Source organism: Phaenicophaeus curvirostris, chromosome 1 (assembly GCF_032191515.1).
Source record: "Phaenicophaeus curvirostris isolate KB17595 chromosome 1, BPBGC_Pcur_1.0, whole genome shotgun sequence".
NCBI lineage: Eukaryota > Metazoa > Chordata > Aves > Cuculiformes > Cuculidae > Phaenicophaeus > Phaenicophaeus curvirostris.
In genome coordinates, this window is record NC_091392.1 from 89113807 (window position 1) to 89139737 (window position 25931).

The 25931-nt window shown below is 37.9% G+C and overlaps 1 protein-coding gene across 16 annotated transcripts in view; it reads left to right on the forward strand.

Moving 5' to 3' along the window:
* Positions 1-25931, forward strand: part of ZBTB20 (zinc finger and BTB domain containing 20) — a 492240-nt gene that overhangs the window by 230651 nt on the left and 235658 nt on the right. The window lies entirely within an intron of this gene.

Below are 25931 nucleotides of genomic sequence, written 5' to 3' on the forward strand. Positions count from 1 at the left end.
TGCTGATGTATCTTAATATGCCAGACAGAGAAAACATGGCTGCTCACTCTTCAGATCCTGAGATTCACTGCCTCCAGAGGGATGTGGTTTCTTCTCCTGTTTTCTGCCATTAGAATTAAAACAACAACAAAGAAAATTAAACCACAAAAGTTCCAATAATGCTAAGAGTCTAACTGAAACCCACAAAGGGCAGGAAATTCATCTCCGAAGATTGCCAGTCTGTCCTCAGCTCACCCTATTGTCACAGAGAACTGAAAGTTGTTCCTACAGTGGATGATCTTACAGACCACAAATGCTGCAATATGTAGGCACAATGGGAAACACAATAGAAGAACAGAGTCTCAGCTTTATTCTCAGTTTCTTGGAGGCAGGTGTGAGACAGACTCTTAAGGTAGCAGTACATCAAGGTAAATTTTTTAGGTGTTTTTATGCAAGAAGAACACAAGTGCAGTGTATAAAGTGTTTCATAAAATTGTGATTCATAGTAATGAACTACATCACATCTATATAAATTAGTCTTTAACATTACAGAAACAGTCTGTGTGTCAGTTGTTGATTTCTTACACTCATATCACTGCCCCTGCTTGAGATTGTCTAGAAAAAATATTGTATAAAATACCTCATGTTGGCAAGAATCCTGGAGAATGCAAATCAGGAGGAGAAATTTCTGCAAAAGTTTGTTACAAGAAGTTGTCAGAACTTTGCCCTTCATTGTGCTGATGATCTGTGTATCTCCAACGGCTTTGCCAACCTTGCAGTGATGAATCCTTACAGCTGCTTTTCCGAGTTCACAGGATTAGATATACGGCGTGGTGGGAGCAAGATCCCTGTCCATGGTATCTCATCCCACTGGAGAAGTTTATGCCACAATGAATTGCAGGTCTGCTGGTAAAGCATGAATCGTTGGAATGCTCCTTCTGTAGGATTAGTTCAGGAGATGCTTGGCATGCCGTAGAATGAACACATCTAAATTGTCTTCCTGTGTTGAACACAGACTTCCTGTGTGGCCATGAAAAAGTCACATCATTTCTCTCATAACTTTCTTCAATAAGGAATTAAAATAATTCCAGACATCTGAGGGTACATTGTGAGGATTATTTCAAAAGATTGTTGAGATATTGTTGAGTACCACAGAAAAGCCAGAAACAAAATCCATCTTATTTCATGCAAGACTTGGATGCCACTCAGTAAACAAGGCTTGGGGCCACACACTGAATAGGGGGGATAAAAAAAGAGTATTTGAGTTAGTGTCATTCCCTGGATGCAATCCATTATACAGAACACAAAATATACAATCATAACATGGAAGCTTGTATTGTAACACTGCAGCTGTTGTGACAGACTTCATTTTGATATTTTCATACTTTAGCATACTTTGCTTTGTGTTCCTAATGTTTTTACTTAGTTTTTAAAACACATTTTTGAGTGTAACATGCACAATAGGCTTAACTGCAGCTCCCACAGAAATCACTCCGTAGTTTGAACGTTGAACATCCATTGGAACCAATCATCACTGTAGCTACATAATGTAGATGGTTTTCATCTCGGGAATGAACATCCCTTATTGGAATCTCAACCAGTCAGGAAGACTTGCCCTATCTGTGTATCAGAAGTCTCTCAAAAGAATACCTTGGTCTCCAAATATTTCTTTGTTTCATTCTTAACTCTTTGTCCTTAATATAGACTGTAACTATGATGGTACCTGGGGAAGGATATTAATCAACATCCAGTAGGCTGACAATGCAGCAGTAAATCATCAGTTGCAACCATAATCCATGTGTTCTATAAATTCATTTTAAAGCAAGAATCTCTATGATCTGTGTGTTAGCTATGTTGAAGTTTAGCTGCTGTGTGATACAGATTGCTTCATTCTGCTCTTCAGAAATGTGCAGATGAGCCTTCATGTTTCTTGGTGTGGGGCACCGTTTTGTGATTTTGCATCATTATGTTTAATAGCCCTGGTAGAAAAGGCTATTAAAGCCTAAGGTTTCATTTCTGATTTTGTCCAATTGCTTTTTGAAACCGTTTTTGCTTTGGCATCGAAAACATCCTGTGCCAGTGAATTCCAGAATTTAATTACATACTGTGTGAAAACGTACTTCCTTTTGTTTGCTTTAAACTTGGTGCTTGATGACTTCTTTGGATGCTTCCTAGAAATATGTAATGAGAAATAGGGAGCAGTTATTAACAGCTCACCTTGTCCTTGTTTGTTATCGTTTTATAAAACTCCTTTATATTTTTCTCAATTGTTTATTTTCTAGGACAAAGAACTGAACTCTTTTTAATCTGTCCTTGCACAGAAGTTATTCCATGCTTTGAATTGTGCCCTTTTCTGCATCTTTTTAGGCTACTTATATCCTCTTTTGCATTGAGAGTTGAAATCTACATGTAGTATTTCAGTATGAGGGCCTGCTATGGATTTATTAGAAGAATATAATTATGGTTTTAGTTTTATTTTCTATTTGTTTCTTAATAATTCCCTTTCCCCCTCCCCCTTTATAATCAATGTTGAGTATTGAGCTGGTGCTTTCATAGGTATATCCTCAAGGATTCTACACTGTCTTGTGTAGTAATAGTTAAATTAAATTCTGTTCTGTTGTATGACTATTTAATCTCTTTTCTTTTATCCCATGATAACTTTATTTTAGAGCCTTTGGTGAGGGTTTAAATTTATTATTTTTTTAAGCAACTAGTACACTTGAATCTGTCACATGTATGCCCAGTGGCCCCTTCAGAGAGCACTGGTAAATTTTTGTGAATCAAAATTTCCCTCCGCAAGACCCTCGTGTTGAATCATCCTTTTTTTTATTAACCAAAGCCTCTGATATTATTTGTTATATTTTCTACCAGTTTTTATGGCATAGTATACAGACCAACTAATCTATGTGGGTCTTCCTAAAGTCCCTTTTTTTATTACTATCTCTATTAAATCACTTTCCATTTGTTTATTGCCCACCCTCATTATGTGCAAGAGTTGTTAGCTAAGCTGTTTCATGTCTGAGTTTCTTTATAACTGTTAGATGGGAACCATTGATTCTTTCCACTACACATTTTCTCAGACTTGACCTTCCAGAGAAGGAGGTTCACTTCCAAACCTTTTAAAACCTCTCCACAGTGAATACAAGTACAAAGAATAATTGGGGAGTGGGGAGTTGTTCCTTGAAAATTCATATTACACATCATCTGTTGGCAGAAATGTATTCTGTGTAAGGTGTTTAGAAAGTTTATTTCTTGCTTTAAAAAGTTGTTCCTCAACATTTTAGTGGGCCTACCTTATTCTGCAGTTACTTTCTTTAAAAAAAAAATCAACAGAATGTACACTTCTTTTCTGCTTTCTGCATTTAGATGTTTTTGCATGGTCTCTTTTTACTTCAGTAAACCCCTTAACTTGGCTCACTTTTTAAAAGTCCTATTGTATTCTTTTTTTCATATATGGTTATGCATTGGTTTTGTTAGTTCTGGGTAATTAGTAGAAATCAGTTACTGTAGGACAACTTTAAAGGTTCCTGCATCTGAAGGATCCATGTCATGCTTTTCTCCTGGAGATTTTTGCCCTCTTGCAAAGGAATTTCATCTAAAATGCCAACCAAATTACGACAGTTTACAACCTTGAATATTCAAGTAAATTGGAACTGTTTAGGGATTTCTTTACTACCTCAGGCTGTAATTTTCTGTGTTTGCCAGACAAACTGCTGAGATGTTCCTCAGAATGATTGACGCAGACAACTGAGGGTCAAGATTATTACAGCTATTCTAAGGTAAGGCTTTCCTGTTACTTTTAAGAGATGTGACTCTCTGATAATATATCTTCTAATAGTAGCATTTTAAAGCATTTTACCTTTAGCTGCTTCTTTAAAATTTCCTTTTCCTATGTTCTTTATTTTAGGTAGACTTTTTTTCTGAAATTACATATTGCTGTAGTGGATTTCGTTGTTATTTTCTTCAGTCCTATAGAGAGATGAATTTAAGTGCATTATGTTCATTACTACAAGGTGGTTCTTTAATATGCACATATTCAAGTAGGTTTAGTGATCGTAGCATTAGAGCAAAGTTGCTCCTTCCTTTCATAGGTTTTCTGACTAGCTCCTGCCTCTCCGAGTCTTCCATTTTGCTTTTTATAGTCACTGTCAGGATATTGTCAGGATGTTGCACAGTATGATTCTAACACCATTCTGTTACTTTTTAGACCTGGAATTAAAAACCAGGGAGATTTGATGGTACTTTTAAATGTATTAATTTTATTTATATATGTTGTAATTCACAGCAGCAGTCCCTCATGTGTGCGTTCTACCCTCTGTTTGTTCTGAAAAACACCCTAGTATTGCAACAAACATCTTCCCCAGCTGCTGAAGTTGTATCTTATGTAAGTCTTTTCTTTGAAAACAAGGCATTGCACTTCACTTATCTTAGTCCTTAGGTTTTATATTGAAGTGCTTACACATTTGACCTGGCTGTCTGTTCAAATAACTGTGCCCAAAGTAACAACAGACTCTGTCTGTTGAGGTGATTCTTTGCTGAACTCAGTACCTGAATTTTGTTGACTTATGCTTTTTGAAAAAGATAGAGAGTTCTCATGGTTTCACCCATAGATGATGCATTATTCCTGGTTCTGTATGGATCTGTGCCTCTAGCCTTAAAATCTCTCAGATAGTTTCTTTAAGTCTGGTCCATTTTGCTCTAGTTGAAACCATTCCTTTGTAGAATCCCTTACATCTAGAGGATTCTTCAGCTAAACACCTCTTCCCTTGGTTAGAGACCAGCCTCAAGAAAGAGCAAGTTTAATGTACTATCTGACTTGCTAGCATCCTATTCAGGCAGTCACTCATTCAAACTAATGTTCTACTGTGATTATATAATTCTCAGATTGAGCTCAAGAAGGAGTTTTGCTTTTGTATTACGTACTGGCTGACACACTTTCCTGTCTTTGGCTTGTCAAGAGCACTGCCTCCCACAGTCTTGGGGATGCCTCTACCCCAGAGGACCTACAAGACCTGGAAACTCTCCCAGTAATACATTGTAAAAAATGCTCTAATGGTTTTCAGAGTACATCAGAATCTCAATTATATGAAGAACATGGGAAGAACACTGAATAGAGCTTGATAATCGCATTTACCAGTAACCAAAATGCCCTGCATGCCTATGGATCTGTGGAAATAATTAGTAATAGAAGCAATTTACCATTTAATTAATAAATGACAAGGGGCAAAACCTTGTCTGGGTTCACTGAATTTGGATAATTGAGGCTCCACTGTATTTTAAAATCTGAAATCTTAACCATTATTATATGTGCTTGAGATAATAATTGTTTAAAAAATGTGCACGTAACAGTATTCTAAGACTGGTTGTATTTTGTCTATAAAACAAGGAAGAATTTCATAATGTCCTACATGTCAAGATATTCTCTGCAAGAAAAGATTAGTTTTTTATATGTGTCTGGAATCTGTGTCCTTAAATATATAGATCTGTCTCCGCTTTGAATCTATAACTACATTCAGAAACCAATGAGGAATTTCAGAGGGAAGTGAATAACCTTTCACTGAGAGGAGTAAGAACCAGTGCAGCAGAACATCTTCAGACTGAGTTCTTATATCAGCTGCCCTCAAAGGAACTTGAGATTGATGAAGATAACTTGACTTTTAAAATGAAATAAGAAAGATATTGGAACTGGGTTCCACCATTCAAATAGCCATTCAGAATATGCTGTAATATTCTGTAACAAGTCTTATGAGGAGCAGCTGAGGGAACTGGGATTGTTTAGCCTAGAGAAAAGAAGGCTGAGGGAACACCTTATTGCTCTCTACAACTACCTGAAAGGAGGTTGTGGAGAGGAGAGTGCTGGCCTCTTCTCTCAAGTGACAGGGGACAGGACAAGAGGGAATGGCCTTGAGCTCCACCAGGGGAGGTTCAGGCTTGACATCAGAAAAAAATTGTTCACAGAAAGGGTCATTGGGCACTGGAACAGGCTGCCCAGGGTGGTGGTTGAGTCACTTTCCCTGAAGGTATTTAAAAGATGGGTGGATGAAGTGCTGAGGGGCATGGCTTAGTAATTGATAGGAATGGTTGGACTCGATGATCCTGTGGGTCTTTTCCAACCTAGTGATTCTGTGTGTGATTCTGTGTTTGTAGACTGTGGATAGTTGGGGTTGAAAACAGATGGGTTTGGCTTGTAGTATATTCCAGGGTGCCTTACAGCACTGGATTGATGCCTCTTCAATTATAAGTAATTGAAAAAAGAATTCTAGACTTCTGCCTTTCTGTACTTTGTGTGTGTGTCATGGCATCTCACATGTTTAACAGCCCCTACCTCTGAGGCATTGACAATCTAAAAGGCAGCATCCTTAGCATGGCTCTTAAGCTGTCAAACCCCAAGGTAATTCCCTTCTTTTTTTCTCCCTCATGTTGTTTGTGGCATTCTAGCTTTTTGTCCCTCAAATTCTGGCGTTGTCCTAAGAGGTACTGCAGAAGAAAATAAGTGTGGTCACAAATGAGACTGCACTTAAATCTGAAAGTAGGAAGAATGGAGTGAGTCTGATTCCCTTCAGAAGGACTATCCACTGGTAGAAACCTGTTGCTGGAAATATTTTATTCCTGTACCCAAGAGACTTACTGTAAATCAGTTTAGTTTGTACTATCCTTTTTGAATATAAAATAATCATCAGAGAATAGGCAGTCTTTGCAGAAGTTTAATTCCAGTCCCACCCAGATGTTTCCTTCATAAGGAATGGGAGGAATGAACAGGTGCCAGAGGGTTCTGTCTATTGCTTCTGAAAACAGGAGAAAAAAAATGAAATTGGTAATTTCAATCAAGTTATTACTGTGCTCAAATCAGAAGTATCACTGAATTTGGTGTATGCAGTTGTTTCTGCTCAAGGGATCGATTACCGGAAAAGCAGGAAGGGTCACGTCAGAAATGATGAGTTGGCATCATTCATGGTGGCAAGAGAAGCTTAGTTATGCAATGAGCCACATCCTGCTCTCCTAACTCTATGAGTAGCTCTGTTGAAGTCAATAGTAATTACATCTCTTAAAATCGGTGGAACTACTTGCATCAATAAGATAAGTAGGATTTGGCCCAAAGGTTGGTTAATATCAATGTTTGTAATCTCTCATTTTCATAAATGTTCATTCAAGCAATATAAAGTGAGGTGAATAAAGAACATTCTGTACTTTGAATAATTTGGCATCATACACGGATAGGGCATGTGATTAATACCATATTGTTGGCTTTGTTCTTTGCTTTTCAGTTGTGGCTGGCAATGTCCTTTTCATAATTGCCGGTATCCCCCTGAGCCTATATAATCACTCTCTCCAGCTTTTCTACAATGCCCTTAGATTTTTCCTGTACTCAACGTAATAAGTTTCTGTATTCACTTACCCTCCCATCAGAACCATAATGTGTTTCTGATGTGCTACTCTGACGTGGTCAGAGCTGACGTGGGGAAATGTACTCACCTGCCAATGTTTCCCAAACCAGATATGTTATCTGTATTTTCTTGTGCATAACCATCACACTGCAGAGTTGTGCTTTGTAGTTGTCCTTGTGGGAAAAGCCGTGGAATTGTTGTGCACTGGTTCAGTCAGCAGTGTTAGATAGGAAGTTGTGCTTGAATTTCAGATAGTATAGCTCACTTGACTGCCTAAAATAATAGTTAGGGGCTAAATAAGAAAAAATGGAAAAAATTATTCTCATCATAAATCTACAAACATAGATTTCTTGTTGGAACATGATAATCTTGATACTTTCTACTGAAAGAAGTCAATACATGATTCTATTCTTAATGCAAAACGATTTTTTCTGCAGAATCATGAACTGGGAACGGAATCACCGAGGTTGCACTCTAGTATTAATGTTGGTAAAATTGCATAGTTGGAGGTATAATCCTCCTTCTTTATATAATTCAACTGGTAATATCTAGTGTGTTTGTTTCCCTCCAGTGAACTTCCTGACAGTATATATAATAACTTCTTGGATAGGCATTTGTTGTCACCAGGAAACTTCCTTTGAAAAACAAGACAGCAAGGACCGGTAGTTGTCTGTGCTATTTAGTATGTGTGAATGAAGTGAAAGCCTTACTGCAATCAGAAAAGTTTCATTAATGTGCCATGAAATTCTGCAATGCCTTCTCACAAGAGATTTCCATTTCATTATGTTCTCACTGACGTGACATTCAGGACCAGTTTTTGCTTTCAATGAAATGTGAGGTCATTTGACTGACATTAAAGGATTTATACAGTTTTAACAGCAGAATGCATAATTTATGACTGCACAAGGGTAAAGGGAGAAATGCTGTCAATATTATAGTTGTTACATAGGTAAAACTTACATGCATTCATAGCAGTAATCCATTCATTCGTTTAAGTTCCTTAAGGAGATTCAACAAATTCCCCCTACATATATACTCCCTGGTGTTGTTTAGGATGGAGTTTCCTACAAGGTTTTGAAAATCTGAAAACATTCAGCTCCCTGCTGATGCTGAGGGAGTTGATGGTTCATATGTCACTATGGGTGCAATTTGCTCAGTTTTCCTGAATGTTTGAGATATCTGCAAGTACCATGCAGGAGAGGGAGATAAGATTTGGATCACCAGCTGAGGGATGAGAAGGATTAATCCTTATGAAAACAGAAGACTATTATTCAAGTCTTTGCACAATGAAGTATTATGTGTGTTTACAGGTGCTGTAAATAGCCTCCTTGCAAGTTCTTTCTTGCATTGTTTATCCAGCTACACTTATATTGATGACACACTTTATAAATAATTCATAAAAGTTTATGTATGATTTATCAATATTCTAAGAACATTTCAGAGATGGATAATATATATTTACCCATTTTATAAGCACATCACAGAACTGTCTATATGTTATTATAAACATAAATTTACTTGTTCCACTCAAATCTTGATAACAGCTAATAAACGTTTATTGAACCCATTTTCTAAATTATCAAAAGTAGCCCTCAAAAAAGTATGAGCTCCTGGCCAAGTAAGGAACTTAAAAGATCTCAGTGGAGATCATGGACAGTCCAAATGCAAATTCATCTTAAAATAGAATAGAATTGGACAGTAACAATAAAAACTCCTTCAAAATGACTTTGCTGTCCAAGCATTTCTTCTAATCAGTTGTTGTAGCTCATATCACATCTTTTAGCAATCACATCTGGAAAGATTCTCACTTGTAGACTCTTAGAGAAATCCCAAGAAGGTAAATTAATTTTAATTCTGAGCAGCTTAAAATTTGGTAGCACTGTGCTCTAGTAAAAGCTTAAAAAGTTTTTTATGACTGAGAACACTGTCTTTTAAAATTAGCATCTTTTAGATTGGTAAGCCAAAGATTCTGACTCTGTTATTATACTTACCATCTAGTGCTCTACCCCATATTTCTGGGGAGACCAGAGGTCAGAAGTGAGAGAGGAAGCTGGCCTTTGCCATATTTCTGTTCATTGTTCTGCTGCATTTGACTGGTTTTATTTCTTAAAAATATACATAGCTCTATATGCATCCAATCAGGGCTCTCCAGATTTAGGTTTTCTAGTTGAGGTGGTATCTTCATGTGTTTTCCTGACTTTGAAACCTTAATGGTATGATTATTGCTTCATCTCTTTCCGTGCTGCAGTTGCTCTGACTCTTTCTAATTCTTATTTTTACCAAATGAAGATAAGTGATGGAAAGACTTTGAAGACTTTCAGGAATTATATCACTATTTTACCTTCTCTTGTAAATGATCATACTTTTTTGGAATTTAATTTAGGGTAGGTAGGGTCTGATCAGTGCATTCACATGTTGGAATTTCACAAGTGTCTGTTAGCCCAGAAAAACATATCTGGTTGGATGTGTACAGAAGATCCTTAGTTCTTTCGTGGACTTATTTACATCAGATAGATGAAAGGATCGTTAGGCTTTGTTGAGATGCAGAATGAAGATTTGACTTCTAAAGCAAGATGTCACGCAGAGTTAGGGAGATCTGATAGTATATAGATTATGGTGACCTGAATCTCTATCCGTCCACAGCAGCTATTATAAACAGAGTGCATGACAAAGGATATACCATGTGCTGCTCCTGAAGGTGCTATAGATGCATACTGATACTTCTACCATCTGGCCCCTCACCACAAGAAGGATGTTGAGGCTCTGGAGAGAGTCCAGAGAAGAGCAACAAAGCTGGTGAAGGGGCTGGAGAACAGGCCTTATGAGGAACGGCTGAGAGAGCTGGGGTTGTTTAGCCTGGAGAAGAGGAGGCTGAGGGGTGACCTCATTGCTCTCTACAACTACCTGAAAGGAGGTTGTAGAGAGGAGGGTGCTGGCCTCTTCTTCTAAGTGATAGGGGACAAGACAAGAGGAAATGGCCTCAAGCTCCACCAGGGGAGAGTTAGGCTGGACATTAGGAAAAAATTTTTCACAGAAAGGGTCATTGGGCCCTGGAACAGGCTGCCCAGGGAGGTGGTTGATTCACCTTCCCTGGAGGTGTTTAAGGCACAAGTGGATGAGGTGCTAAGGGGCATGGTTTAGTGTTTGATAGGAATGGCTGGACTCAATGATCCGGTGGGTCTCTTCCAACCTGGTGATTCTATGATTTTCTGTTAATCTTTTACAGCCTGGAAGTCAAGCTTTGTATTTCTGAGCTGGACCAAGTAAAATAAAGCCATACACAGGAATATATTTTAATATGTGTTGGTGTAGCTCCTAAATTCGTATCTGAAAAGAAAATTTCACAGAACCATTGAGGACAGAGGGGGTCAATGGAGGTTGTCAAGTCTAATCCTCCAGCTCAAAGCAGCACCACAGGGCTTGGGCAGTGCTATGTCTGGTTAGTTTTTTAGTATCTCCAGGGATGGAAACTCCACTTCCCTCTGAGAAACCAACTGGTCCACTGTTTGAGTACCCTCACCATCAAAATTGTTTTCTTATGTCTAAATGGAATTTCTTAAGTTTCCATTTATGCCCATTTCCCGTTGCCCTTTTGTGGGATAACATGGAGAACAGCCTGGCTTGGTCGTAATTACTGCCCCGCACCAGGTATTTATACACATTATTTAGGTTCCCCTTAAGCCTTTAAGATCACTTCCCAAGGTAACTATCTATGAAAATCTTACTCAATAGCTTTCAGTGCTTATTGCAGGAAGGAGGATACTTTTATTTGTGTTAGGAGACGAGTGATTTGCACCAATTCTCTAGGAAAGCTGAGATGATCAATTTATGTCAATAGTGATATGATTAAGACAGTCAGTTCCTTAGGTTTTTGTCACTGTTTTATTTGTTGCAGTGACTCATTATTTTGGTCAAAATGATAAAATGATCTACAGAGTTAAACTCTTTTTCTTTTCTTTTTTTTCTGTTTTTTTTTTCCTCTTTTTCTCAAATCAAGAAAATGTTTCTGCTGGCTACCAAAAAGGAATAAGGCTACTTTCTGTGTACAGAGAATCACAGAGTATTTAAGGATTATAAAGAACTAGGAGCTCCTGAAAAGATAGATCAAACTCAGTGCTAAAGCCCTGAGGCATTGCCATTTGGGAAGGTCCTTTATAATGTTTTAAAATTCATCTGTTGATATCTCAGTTTCAAAGGTGTATTTTGTTCTCAAATCTTCTATACTACTTGGGGGTGCTTTATGAAAGAAAAAGGAAATAAAAGCTACGCGCTGTGGTAAGCTAGGCATTCCTGAAGCATTCAGATTTTAATACAGCTCTGTTATTTCTGTTACTGACTTTTCTAAGTCACACTTTTAGTCTTGTATTGCAGTTATGGGTAAAATAGTTAAGATAGTGGTGGAGTGGCATATTTCACAAAGCATACTGCCTAACCTGTTTCCAAATTTTATGTGTTGTTGGCCATATGAGAGATTCTGGTGCATATACAGATGATGATGATGCCAAGTTGTACTTGTGAATCTACAGCTTAAGTTTTTGTTAGGAAGCAGCATTGATCTGTTGTTGCTGATGAGATTTCAGCCTGTTCTAAGAAGAGCTGCTAAACAGACTTGGTTGGGTTAAAGTGTCTGTGTCATTCTTTCAATTTGTCCCACTAAAGCCAACAAAATTCTGTTTTATAAAATATAAAAATTCTGTTTTATAATTTCTCATTATTGCTTGTCTGTTGATAAATTGGACGACTATCATCCTTTAATCTTTAAATGCTCATTGTTGGTCTCTGAAATTCCAATTCTACATATTAGTGCACAGTCTATGTAATTTATTTGCTTTGTCTGATACGTTTGGGGCAGGTTCAGCTTCATTGAGTTTAATGAGAAATTGTGACCATCGAGGTGGTCAGCTGGTCTTTACCATTTTGTCTTGGGGTGTCTCAGATATCTACTGAGGCCTAATATGTGCATAGATTTTATACAAATATAATTGTTCTATTTGAAAGGATTGATGTTTTTACTGAAGTAATTATACTAGATGAACTTCATGCATGGATATATTTATACTAATATAGGATTGAATTATAAACCCATACAGTTGTATCGGCATAAAATGACATGAGTCTTTTGTTAAGTCTAGGATAGGGCTTTAATTTTTATATTGTAATTTATTTGGAAATAGAAGGTTACTTTATCTAATTGGAATTTTAAGATACCTTTAAATCTTGTCCAAGAAATAATATAGTAAGTTTAAGATCATAGATATCAGTTAGCGAAGCTGATAGAAGGATTTCTAAGGAGGGATAGAAGTACATTAGATATTAAGATATATTGGCACCCAATGTGCCAAAAATTGAGAGGTATTTATGTATTAATGTAGCTGTTCTCCTTCAAGCACTATAAGATGTATTAGATGGTTGTCGCAGCCTATATTTTTTCAGTGCATTGTATACAGAGAAAAGGATGCATTTCTTTAACTCTGGTAATATTCATTCTCTTTGTCATAAGAAAGGAGAGAGTTTGCATTAAACAGATTCCTTTTATGTTCTACCTACAGAATTTCAAAGAATACTGAACAAATGAGGTAGGAGTTTGTACATTTGTGCATCAAAGAAGTACTTAAAGAGTTTCTTATATGTATAAAGGTACATTGTAGGGCAGCCTCAAAGAGAAACTATATTCTGTTATCAATCTGTTGCCACCTGAATAATTAAATAATGTTTTTCAACTTTGAAATCTTCTTTAACACTAAAGTTATCAAATACCCTGCTGAGCAAAAAAAAAAAAAAACAACAACCAAATCCGAATGAATTGGTTTCTAAATGGTCACTGCAAAAGAGAACATAAATGCAGAGTCATTATGGTTATCACAAAGTTGTCATTTTCAGCAGTATGGTAGTATTTTCATAATTGACCCTACCAGATTGATGGTGAAGTTAATGGTGATAATGCAGAAGTTAAACCAAGAATCCTTTCTCTTCCCTTTTGCAAAATGGTATTTTATTTCTAGATGGCAAAACTTTTCAAGAAGAGTGAACCCCCTGTTACTGTGCAAGTTGTGGTGAGCAGTTAAAAAAAATAGCAAGTTAAGAGGATGAAATTACATTTTTTTAAAATACAAAATGTGTGTGTCAGCAATGAAGGAGTAAAGGGTAACTTCAACAGTGAGGAAGGCATGAACCAAGTTTTGTTCAGTAGCTGTAGTTCAGTATAATGATTGAGAAACAGGAATATTGAGACCAGAAAGAAATGAAATGAAGATATACAGAAAATCTGTCTGTGGAAAGTGTATCCATATTATATTTAAATACCTTCTTGTCTGTAGATTTTCTTAAGACCCTTTCAAATGGACCATCTAATAGCAGGTACACATAAAATTACTACAAGAGCATTTCCTCAGTATGATCAAGTGAATGAAAGAAGTATCCAGAAGTCTTTGATTTAGGAACAGATATTTCTGGTTTAGTTATCCAACATGACCTGGAAGTAAAAATTCTTCTTAAGGTGTTTTTGTTTCTTGATTTTTGAGTTCTGACCTCCCTGCCATGGGCAGGGACACCTGCCACTCAATCAGGTGGCTCAAAGCCTCATCCAACCTGGCCTTGAACATCTCCAGGGATGGGGATTCCATGACTTCTCTGGACAACCCGCTCCAGTGTGTTACCATCCTCTCAGGAAAAATTTCTCCCCAGTATCTAAACTAAATCTCTCCTCTTTCAGGTTCAAACCATTGCCCCTTATCCTATTCATGCACTCCCTGATAAAGAGGCCCTCCCCAGCTTTCTTATGTAAGTATTGGAAGACTGCTAGAATGTCTCCCTGGAGCCTACTCTTCTCTATGCTAAACAAACCCATCTCTCAGCCTGTCCTCATATGGGAGGTGCTCCAGCCCCCGATCATCTTTGTGGCCCTTCTCTGGTCTTGCTCTAGCAGATCCATGCCCTTCCTGTGCTGAGGACTCTAGAACTGAATGCAAGACTGCAGGTGAGGTCTCACGAGAGCAGAGTACAGGGGAAGAATCACTTCCCTCTACCTGCTGGTCACACTCCATGTGATGCAACCCAGGATACAGTTGGCTTTCTGGGCTGCAAATGCACATTGCCAGCTCCTGTTGAGCTTCTCATCCAACAATGGCCACAAGTCCTTTTCTCCAGGGCTACTCTGAATCTATTCTCCATCCAGCCTGTTATTGTGCTTGGGCTTGCCCCACCCCGATCCAAATTATGTTTGGGATTGCCTCTTAATCTGTTTACATAACTGGCCTAATGCGGGCTTTATCACGTTATGGCACTGTGGAGACCTTAGTGTCAAAGACTTCTGTTCTGTTATCTCCTTTGGCAGCTCTGATAGACTTAGCAGAAGCCTAGCTAGCAGCAAGAAAGGTTGAGGCAAGACTTAGTTAAGTGATGGGACATAATAGCTGCAACCCTCTCTCATGAGGCAAGGAAGTATGACATGCTGGTTTCTCCCCACATGAAGGTGAATACCCCCATTTACCCTCTGGTAATTTGGGAAAACGTTTTTTATTTTTAAGGCCTAGGGATGTTTAGTCTTAAAATTGCTAGATTGACCTGGATCTGGAGTTGCACCTTGTTCCTTTGCTCTAGGGGAAGGTCTCTTGAAAAGGCACAGGGTGGCTTAACTCTGGCCATTTTTAACGACTAGCCTGAGGAAAACTGCTAGTGGTACCAACAGGGAATTAGTCTACAGTGATTTCACATCTGTGCCAAGTAAGCTTACACAGAAAATACTCCAGGCAGGCAAAGTAACAGAAAAAAAATGCTACTGCTTGCTAAGGTACAGCAGCAGAGTAACGTAAAGAAAACTAGTCATATATCAGCTTCCAGACTAGGCAGCGTGCTGCATAATAAACCTTCCTAAAGCCAGCAAGACATATTCATGTAATTGTTTATGATTTTCTTTGTGCATGTGTCTTCATTTATGTTGTGTATACTGCATATGTTTATATTTATACAAATCTTACTGTTGAACAGAAGCCTATTCTTGGGTATGCCCGTATGTGTGTTTATATATGTCTGTATATTTGTGTGCATGCATGTGTGTGTATGTATATATGTCTGTGTGTATGAGAAACAGATGCACTGTAGGCAGATAAAGCAGATAAATATAGATTCAAATAGAATCATAAGCCTATAAATGTAGACACTATATAGAGTGAAAGCAAGCAGATCAGCACAGTTTCAGTTTTACTTGTATTCTGCATAATAAAAGAGTAGCTGACACTGAAATGGCTGAGGAGATGTCACTGTTGGCTCTCAGCAAACACAGTAAAAAGGTAAGAAAACTTCTTTACAATATGAGCAGCAAATATGACAGAAGATGTACTACTTCTAATCGTTTGCTTAATACAAACCATTGTGTAGTTTCTTCTGGGTTTGAAGTCAGGGGATGGAAACAATGCATAACATTTATAATTTAACCTTAAAATAAGCAAATGAAATGAAAAATCCAGGCCCACAGTCTGAGAAAGTGCAACTTCTAGTTTCTATTTAACAATAAGCCTCACGCACTGTTTGTCAGCTTTCTGCTTCTGCTGTACAACAGATCATCTTTTCTTCAGGCCCTACAACCTGGGTGGCAGGGTATCAGGAAAAACATTTAAGGTCATAAAAGAATTAACTTGCAGGAGTAATGTTGGGAGCGTGTGTGTATATTTGTATTTCAGCCTTCTGTTTGGAAATCTATGATGCCTGTTCTAACAGTCAGCTTTCTCTCTGTTGTGGCAATATAGCTTTGGTTAATTCATAGCTGTAATATAGTTAGGTAAAGACAAAAAGGTATTAATCTTACTAGATGTAAAGAAAGCATTGCAGCTACTCAGAGGGGCCTAAAAAGTCAAATTTTTCTTATTCTGTAACATTTTTATGAGGGTATTCAGATAAATCAAGATTGGTGGAAAATGCAAGAAAGTTGTCAATAGTGTGTTTTATTTTTCTTTGTATAATACAGGTAGTATGGAGATGTTTACAGACAGAGGATAGCAGACGAGTTTCATGTTATCTTTCCAGCTTGACCACTTGCTTAGAGAGAGGTCTTGCACAAATTGAGACAAATTGAGTCTCTGTACTTATTTCCCCATCTGTGAGTAGAACTGATAATAAATATATCACAGAGCTGGGTAATTGAACAATACCCTATTTTGTTAATAGGTCTCATGGTTTCATTGGAAGTACTCATGAAGCAGGCAGCTCATGGTTTGGACAAGTGTACTCTTCACTGGGTAAAAAAATGGCTGGATGAATGAGCCTGGAGAGTTGTGGTGAATGGAACTAAACCCAATTGGTGGCTGTTCACAAACAGTGTTCCTCAGGCCTCAGTGTTGGAGCCAATCTTGTTCATTATCTTTGTCAATAACCTGGATGTGGGGATTGAGTGCACCCTCAGGAAGACTGCAGATGAGACCAAAGTAGGTGGGAGTGTTGATCTGCTCAGGAGTAGGAAGGCTTTACAGAGGGGTCTGGGCAAGCTATGTCGGTGAGCTGAGGTCAGTTGAATGGGGTTTAACAAGGCCAAGTGCTGGAACCTGCAACTGGGTCACAATAACACCATGCAATGCTACAGGCTTGGGAAGAGCAGCTAGAAAGCTACACGGTGGAAAAGGACCTGGGGGTGCTGACTGACACCCGGCTGAACATGAGCCAGCAGTGGCCCAGGTGGCCAAGAAGGCCAACAGCATCCTGGCTTGTATCAGAAACGGCGTGGCCAGCAGGTATACGGCAGTGATCATCCCCCTGTACTCAGCATTGGTGAGGCCACACCTCAAATACTGTGTTCAGTTTTGGGCCCCTCACTACAAGAAAGACATTGAGTCACTGGAGTGCGTCCAGAGGAAAGCAACAAATTTGGTGAAGGGGCTGGAGAACAAGTCTTATGAGGAGCAGCTGAGGGAACTGGGGTTGTTTAGCCTGGAGAAGAAGCGGCTGAGGGAAGACCTTATTGCTCTCTACAACTTCCTGGAAGTTGTAGTGAGGTGGGTGTTAGTCTCTTCTCACAAGTAACAAGTGATAGGATGAGAGGAAATGGACTCAAGTTGCATCAGGAAAGTTTAGATTGGATATTAGAAAAAAATTCTTTACTGTAAGAATGGCGATGTGATGGAACAGGCTGCCCAGGGAGGTGGTAGAGTTACTAACCCTGGAGGTGCTCAAAAACCATGTAGATGTGGCACTTTGGGGCCTAGTTTAGCAGGCATGGTGGTGTTGGGCTGAGGTTTGGACTTGATGATCTTAGAGGTCTTTTCCAACTTTAATGAGTCTGTCATTCTAAACAAGGTGTTTAGTAAGAGTATACCTCTGTAAAATGTGCTCTGACAGTCTTGAGGAAAAATGAAGAAATAAGAGTAGAAAATACTATTGCTGATGTTCTGTATCGTCTTAAAACAACTAACTTATTTTTAATGAATTTAATTGTTTTCAAAATATGCTATTAGCTGATGAGTTTTGTCAAGTTTCTATATTCTGAGGAATTCACAACAAAGCAGAAGAAAGGTAAACAGCATCATGTATATATTCATACCCAAGCTAACAGTTCTCAATATGACAAAATGTAACCTAAGTCAGAAAATTAAAATGGCACGTGGTGGAATTCTTGCTGTAATATTCAGCTCATGTAACACTAGTTTTCTTAAAATAACTAGCCTAGGTTAATTTTATTCTGCAGATAAAAAGAGAAAGGCAGCTCAGAACATCTGGGTTCCACTCCAAACTCATTGCACGGTTTGGTGGAAGCCATTTTTCAACTCAGCTTTTTTATTTTGATAGCTGATAACAAGCTCTTTCAGGTTAGACCTTAGTTTGCAGCCACCTTGGTGATTTCTAAAAGAAATTTATCTTTAAGTCACATGAAGTACCATGTGAAGATGGTTGCTTTTTATTGTATTGATTGAGATACCTGATTTAAACACAAAAAGGAGTCTGAAAGTCATATGTATATAAACCAAAAGGGAGCTATGGGGAAATCTGTAACAGTCGGAGAAGGCGATGGCTCTTTCGTTTGACCTTGAGCTAGTTGAAAAGTTTTATAAAACAAGGACCTGCAGACTCTGTTTGGGTGCTGCTGCTCGTGGCGAGTCTGGCAGCAGCAGCAGCCCCTCACTTCTGGGCTGGAGGATGCACTCGGCTCTGGGCACTGATCTCACATGCCTTGCAGGAGGACCTTGCCCTTTGCATTTTGGGGTCTCCTCAGGTGTGCAAGGAGTCTGAGTATCCCTGAGTGACTCAGATTCCCGTGGGCTGAAACCTGTGTAGTGTACAGGAAAGAGTGATACTTGAGACATATAAGGTGAATGAGTATGATAAATTACAGTAGTAACAAATCTGTCCAGTAAATTCTTCTGAATCCCTCCTAGTCTCTTCTGAGTTTGCTGCATATTATAACAGCCACACTAGCTTCAAAATACGAATCTGTTTTTAGGGACCAAAACAAATATTGAGGTTTGTTGGATAGGGGTTACAATGAGCCCCCAACTGCTACAGAAATATAATATTTTCAAAGCCTCATAGGGAATATTTGGATGGGAAGTTACACTCTTCCAGAAAGCATTCACTGTGATTTCTGAAATTTGTTTCCTGGTTCCCTGCTCCTTTCTCTCCCTACATCTGATAAATTAACAAATCCTTACCAGATTGAATTATAACATTAGGTTCTATTTACAGTAGGGGAAATAAGTCTTTTTTAAAAAGAAATATATATTTGCTCTTGATCTAAAACCTTGCAAGTGTTGATTTCAGTCTGGATCAGGTCGTTTCAGCTGAGTTATAGTCTTGAAAACTGAGGTTTATTATGGAAACACTGACATAACCTTAGTTCTTTTGGTTCTGGCAGACATGGCAAAAATATCCAGGGACCTTTTTTTTTCTGACTCTAAGTCCTTTGCTAGTCTCCTTGGACTTTGCTTTCTGAGTTTTTGCCAGTTTTACTGCCATTCATTTTGACTAAAACTGGAAATATGTCAGTCTGTATGAGCCATTAGGAAATAGCACCATTACACATGTTTAATAGGTTAGTTGAGGGGTGGGGAAAGTTTAGTAACTTCTGCTGAGTCATGGTCATTTGAATATGGTGGAGTCCAAAAGGTTCATGTGAAAGAGAAATTAGTAGGAGAAAAATAAAGAGAAATTGCCTAGAAACGTGTGTATGTTGCTAGTTACTTTCACTGCAAGGAAAATCATGTTGCAGGAGGTCTGCAAAAGGTTTATTGATTCTTTAACAGGCAAGAAGAGTTGGCAAGCATCTCTAATGTATTTATTTTTTGTCTCTATCATTTTAATAACTTTTTATTATTCATTTTTCCATTAAAAGCCCACGGCAACCTAGCACTGTGCTTATCTGCTCCTACAGTCATTAAAAAGACAGAAACTGTATTGAGAAACATTAAGCTTACATGCAAAATCATGAAATCCTAGAGTAATAACTTGTTTATAACCTTAGTCTCTCCCTTATGATACAGTGTTTACTGAGAAGTCACATTGTTTTTCTGCAAATACAGAGCTATAGAATCTTTGATACATGCAGATGGCATCTACTATTAATGTGCTAATCAGAAAAAAGAAAAAAAAACAACCCTAACCAACTGTCCAGCATAGTGAAGAAAAATTTACTTTACAGGTATGTTGTCTCACAGCGAGACCATATATCAGATAACTGCATGTCACGGTCTTTAGCTGACATGTAAAAAGGTCAGTTTGTTAGCACATTCAAAGGGTTTTTTAGGACTTTCTGACTGAAGTATGTATCCGAGATAGTCTTTGTAAAATATTTGGTAGGATTTTATAGCTGTGTAGCCTTTTAAGAACATCAGTATTTTCATCATAGCAGAAAACTTCTTGAAACATTGTCTAGTCAGTATTAACTTCACAAGCAATGAATCAATTCATATTTTCAGTTGCTAATGCATTTTATTGTAGATAGTTTTATCTCTCTCTCTTCCTCTTTCTCTTAAATCCCTAGGTTATTTTTTTCACATTCCTTGTGTGCAAAATAGATGAGTTTTGTTTATACAAGTTTTCTTGAAATTTCAGAGTAGGTAAACATTAAGAATAGCACAGTTACATAGTGAAGTTTTCAAAATTTTTGAGTCAATGAAGGCAAATACATTATAGTGAAAACTTTTGTCAGCTTCAGTTGATGGCCCCACAAGTAAAAAATATCAAAACTGAATTTCCTACTCTGTCTCACCATATTTATAGAGTATTCAGATCTCTGAACATGTTTCGTACAATACACAGCCAGTTGCTTGTAATCTAACATGCAAACAAGTGCTTAAACATATGGTTTCTCTGGACAATGATAAAGCAAGCATAGCAGTGTTGGAGCTGCTTTTACTGTTATCGATTAGCTGGCGTTTCTTTAGTTTTCCTCTTTTATATAACATCCCATAAAACTAATGCATTTTAAGCCACTACAGATGAGGACGTACTAAACATCCATACTAACTTGAAGTGTCAAAATGTTGCTGAAAAATATATCCCCCTTCACATGCAGTCTATTCAGAAGAGGGCAGGTTTTCATTGTTCGAGAAGCTGGCCCTGTAGTCCAGTGTTCCTGAGACATTCTCCTTGCTTAGCATCACTCAAAGTTTGATTGTGAAGCAACATTTCTAGTAACCACATGACAGGGATGTAGATTTTGTCTTCTGTCTCATTTCTTTTCCCCAGCATTCTCCTGTTCAACGAAGAAAACATGCCTGAGCATGATTTGAGTGGACTCAATCTGTAATAACGAGTGGTTAGTCCAGGTTGCATGTCTAGGTCCCACATTCTTTTCCTTTAAGGATCAGTTTAATTTTAAGATGAATCAGGCTAACTAGGCTGTACATAATTTTTAGTGTAAAACTTCTCTGGGAAAATTTCAATGCAATTCCAGTTTTGTGCAAAGAAAATGAATAAACACATGCAAGGCTTAATTAGTGTTTGTTTTTTTCTAACATCCTGACAGAGATCCTGTCTGTATTGCTGTCTGGTAGTAGCGTAGTTAATGTTACTAGATTTGGATCTGGGGAAGAGAAAAGGATTGATAGAATAGTCAGAAGCATTGCATATCTGTGGAATTTCCTTAAAATGTAGTTTACCTTTCTTATAATATGGTGGGTTTAGTTTGCTTGCTTTGCTAATTTAGGACCTGTAAAAAATGCCTGATACCAGACCTCCAAAGACAAAGCATATTACCCGTTACACAGAATTTGAAGAAAATAACATAGGGAATACATGTCTTCCAGTAATGATAATGCAAAAGAAGACTATTGGGTGTTGAAGTTTCTGTTGTTGTTATCGACATAGTTTCTTTTCTGATACTGGGCTAGGTATCTGCTGTGGCATATAAAAAAGCTCATTTTAGTCTTCAGTCTTTCAGTGTGCTTTAGAAACTATGTTAGTATGCTTTAGAAGCATGTTGACATCAGCAAAATCGCCTCCCAATATTAATAAATAAATAAATGCCTAACAGCCCAGTGTTGTGCCAGCCTGGTGGTGTTTCCTTGCTTTGTAGGAGCTAGTGTCAAATGGGAACAAGCAGAATTTTGAAAACCCATTTCTTACCTTGGAGGCAAAGGATTCAGCAATGTGGTGGGCATTCGCCTATGAGAATGAGAGATTTTCACCTTATTGACTCAATATGATTCCCATTACAGAGCAAGGGGCCTGTCTGTGTCTAAATTGAGGACTCCAGGTGTGTGCTTGTGAGCAGGAGAGAACAGCAGGGATATTTTCGCAGGTCTAATGAGTAAGCAAAATAGGTCAAGTGTTCCTTGTTTCCAGCCTCTAATTCCCATATTCACATGCCACCCTACCATCTCAAAAAATCCAGGGCTTTGTCTTCCATACTATGCATAGTGTTTATGATTTTAGTGCTTATGATTTTAGTGTTCCTACAAGCCTGCAAGGAGTAATTCAAAAGTTGATGTATAGTATTTCTGAAGAAAAATCTCACTTAGTAACCTTAATGACCCTCAGGGCTGAATGTGAGCTCCCTATGCATCTGTATACCTAGTCCAAAAAGTGCCACCATGGAATTAATATGTATTTTTCTGTAGTTTCTAATAGGATTTGAGGAGTGGGTGTGGGAAGGAAAACTTGCTTTTGGACGGAGGGGTACGTGGTTTCTGTGAAGCATCTGCTCTTCTAGGAAAGGGCATGAAAAGGAATGTTGGGAAAAACATATTTGGTTCAGAAAGGCATAATTCTGTTTCCAAAGGCTTTGCTTCTCCCTTTGCATACCACCGCTCCTCACGCATACCTTAAATCTGCATCTCACCCCTCTGCATTACTTCGTCTGTGTCTCTCTCTCAGAGCTCTGAATTCATTATATGGAGTAGTGTAAATCAATAGTAAATGCTAACCGCCCACTCTGTACTCAGTTACGCAATATCACATACCGTGTACACAGAGACAAAAAGGGAAAAAGCACACACAGGCTTTACATTCAAAAGCTCTTGCATAATTTTGCTTTTCTACAGCCAACAGAAAAAAAAAAAAAAGGAAATAACAGATGGGGAGACTTGCAGCTTTTTTCCCTTTTCTCAGACTGTACAGAGGGGAGTTAGTTTAACATCCATGGTCATTTCTAATTGCCCCGTGCTGCAGATAAGCAAGGAAGGCAGGCTTGCTTGTGCTTTAAAATAAGACTTGTTTCCAGCTTCCATGATGTGGTGCACTCTTCAGGTAATGCGAGAAAAACTGTTATGAAGTGTTTAAGGCTGACTTGGTTGTTTGTTTAGTCTTAATTGAAAAAGGAAAAGAAAAACCTCACTTTAACTACTCGATACATGTTACAAAGCGAAAGAGGGGCGAGGAGTAAGGGAGGTTGGATTCAATTCTCTGGCGTGGTTTTGTGCTTTTTTTTTTTTAATCTTTTTTCCTTTCTGAAAAGCAAAATATCTCTAAATGTAATATTTATGTAAAAAGCCACTTATGTAACTCTCGCCTGCCTTTCGCTTTTGTTACCTCTCTGGACTGTACAGCTCTACTGTTTTTCCTCACAACAGATTGTATTAAAACCTGCAAATCCTGATGAAAGGAAAGAACGACCAAGTGCCCGCAGCACAGACTTTAATTTCAAGCCTTTTTTAAGGGCTTCAGGCTGGAAGACAATGGATCTATTTAAGATCTGTTTTTGGATGGAGGAATTCTTATTGAGTGTTTTCCTGTCACAGTGCACTCTGGAACATCCCCAGCTTCTGCACAGTGTTTCTGTCTCTCTCCTCCTCTCTCTTCTGCCCCCGCAAACTTTGGATATATACAATGGAAGCTTTTTCCCTTTCCTCTCCTGACCTTAATGCGAGTGTCAGGTCAGTCTGCATGTAACAGCAGCAAGTGCAGAAGCATAATGAAATTTGAGGTTGCACTGAACTTTATTTATTCATTTTTATTTTATATAAATAATTATTGTCCGTAGAGATCCAGAGATTTTTTTTGGTTAGGATTGGTTGGGATATTTCAATTTATTTCTGTCAAATGCAAGTGAAAAACATATAAAACTGCTAGATGAATAAAAATTGAGGGATTTGTGGGATTCAAAAAAGGGACGAAAAGGGTCAATACTAAGAAAATGTCATACTTCTGATCACAAGAGGAAATATTCCTGTACTTATTACAACCAGTTTATTCCTAGTTGTATCCTCTGAGGATCTGACCTGTTTGTGGTTGTAAGCATTGTGTCAGGGTTTGTTTTCTTTTGCCCTTTACAAACCGTTCCTGTCTGCGTGCACATTCTTGGACAGATTCTTCCCTAGTGTAATGCTGCTAATTCTGTTTATATTATGTCAGGATTCTATTTGGTCAATTATAAAGTTACAGCGCTTGATTCTCAGTTATTTTAAAGTGTTTTTCCAGTATTGGGAAGGAGTCATAATATGAGCCTGAGTGTGAATTATGCCCACTCCAGGCATAATAGAAAAAATACTTAAAGCTGACATCTTTCAGCAGTGATCCCCGAGACAAGCTTTAAATGAAATAGGGTTTTGCGAAAACAGGAAGTGGAATATTTTAAGCTCTGTAAGTATATTATTATATATATATAATATATATAAATGTATAAATATATTTCACTAAGTTGCTGGGGAGCACATATATATTTAAAAGCATGTTTTGACACCTGGATTCCCTGCCTGATTCTAAAACCAGCCCTTTCTTTGGCTCTGGGCAATGAAAACTTCTTCTGCCTCCATTTCCGTCTCAGTACAGAATCTCTTAGGGATTATGGTAGTAGATACTTGGTTTATTGTGCCCTACAGAAATATTCAAAAGCTATTTTATTAACGTTTATAAAGTGGATTTAAACACACAGGGAGAAGGTGTTGAAATAATTTGGATAAGATAAAAATTCATTTAAACTACAGACTGGTGTTGCCACAAAGACCAAAATGTGGGCACTAAACATACATAAATGTTAGCTGGAAATCAGAATATGACTCTAGTCATCAGAGTATCGAGTTCTGGAAGACTGTCCTATAGGAATTATAAGGCTTGGAAACCTATGTAGTTACAAGATGGGGCTGGATCAACATATCACATCATGGTTGCATGCAGCAGAGGGGAGTAATCTCTTTAAATTCTCTTATGCTTTTGTCCCTAATAGCTGTCAGCTTTTTATAAAATGCTTGGGAGATGAAGACTCTCTTCTCTGTAGCTTTACGGAGAACATGAAAAATAATGATTCCAGTGTTTAACTTAATCAAAAGAGTGGTCCTGTGTCTTTGAATGAAAATTACTTTCTCCCTGTCTTTCAGAGTTTTAGTCCATAAGTTTTTGTCTGCATTAATTAGAATAGAAAAATTATTTGGAATAGATGTGTGAAACTTGATAACTTTTAGCAAGTGAATTTAAGTGAATTTCCCTCTGAAAGGCATTTGCATGCATTTCAGTTACTGAGAAGTTTCTTTGCGTGTCACTAGGTTACCTTTAACTTCCAATTTACCCAGCTTTGCTTGGTACACTTACATGGGGCTGTAACACAGCCCTAACCTTCTTCAGTGGTCAAACACATTTAATTATTTTCCAAGTCCAAGTACTTGCAAACTAAACAAGAAGAAAAACCCTTGGATATGCCTGCTGATTAAAAATCTGGTCTTATATGCGCTGCTGAACAGTGCCCAGAACGATGGAATTTTGTGTTTTCTGCAGAATGGAAACCTAGTTTTAATTTATGGAGGAGAGGGTGATTTGACTTGACCAGATGCTAGACATGCAACCTGTGAAACTTCTGTCTTCCTAAATTCATAGACAAAATAGGCAGAAGTGATGGTTTGAACATTTTCTGAAATGAGATGTTAATATTCAGTTTTAATGAATAAGACTTCATTTCACAACTTAAAAAGACTCTGGTATTTTATTTTCAAACATAAGCTGTTTGAGCCCTGCCACTATGAAGATCTGTGCCTTAGTTTTCTTAAATTCAAGTTTGTTATTTCAGAAAAAAAAAATTAAATATAACCCCTAAAGGTCTAAAAACACAGCAAAAATAAAAGTGCTCTACGTTGATTTTTATTTTTAAATTTCATTATTTTTCTTCCCTGACACATGCTTGGGGTTGGGTATATTGGAAAAACAGCTAGCTAACAT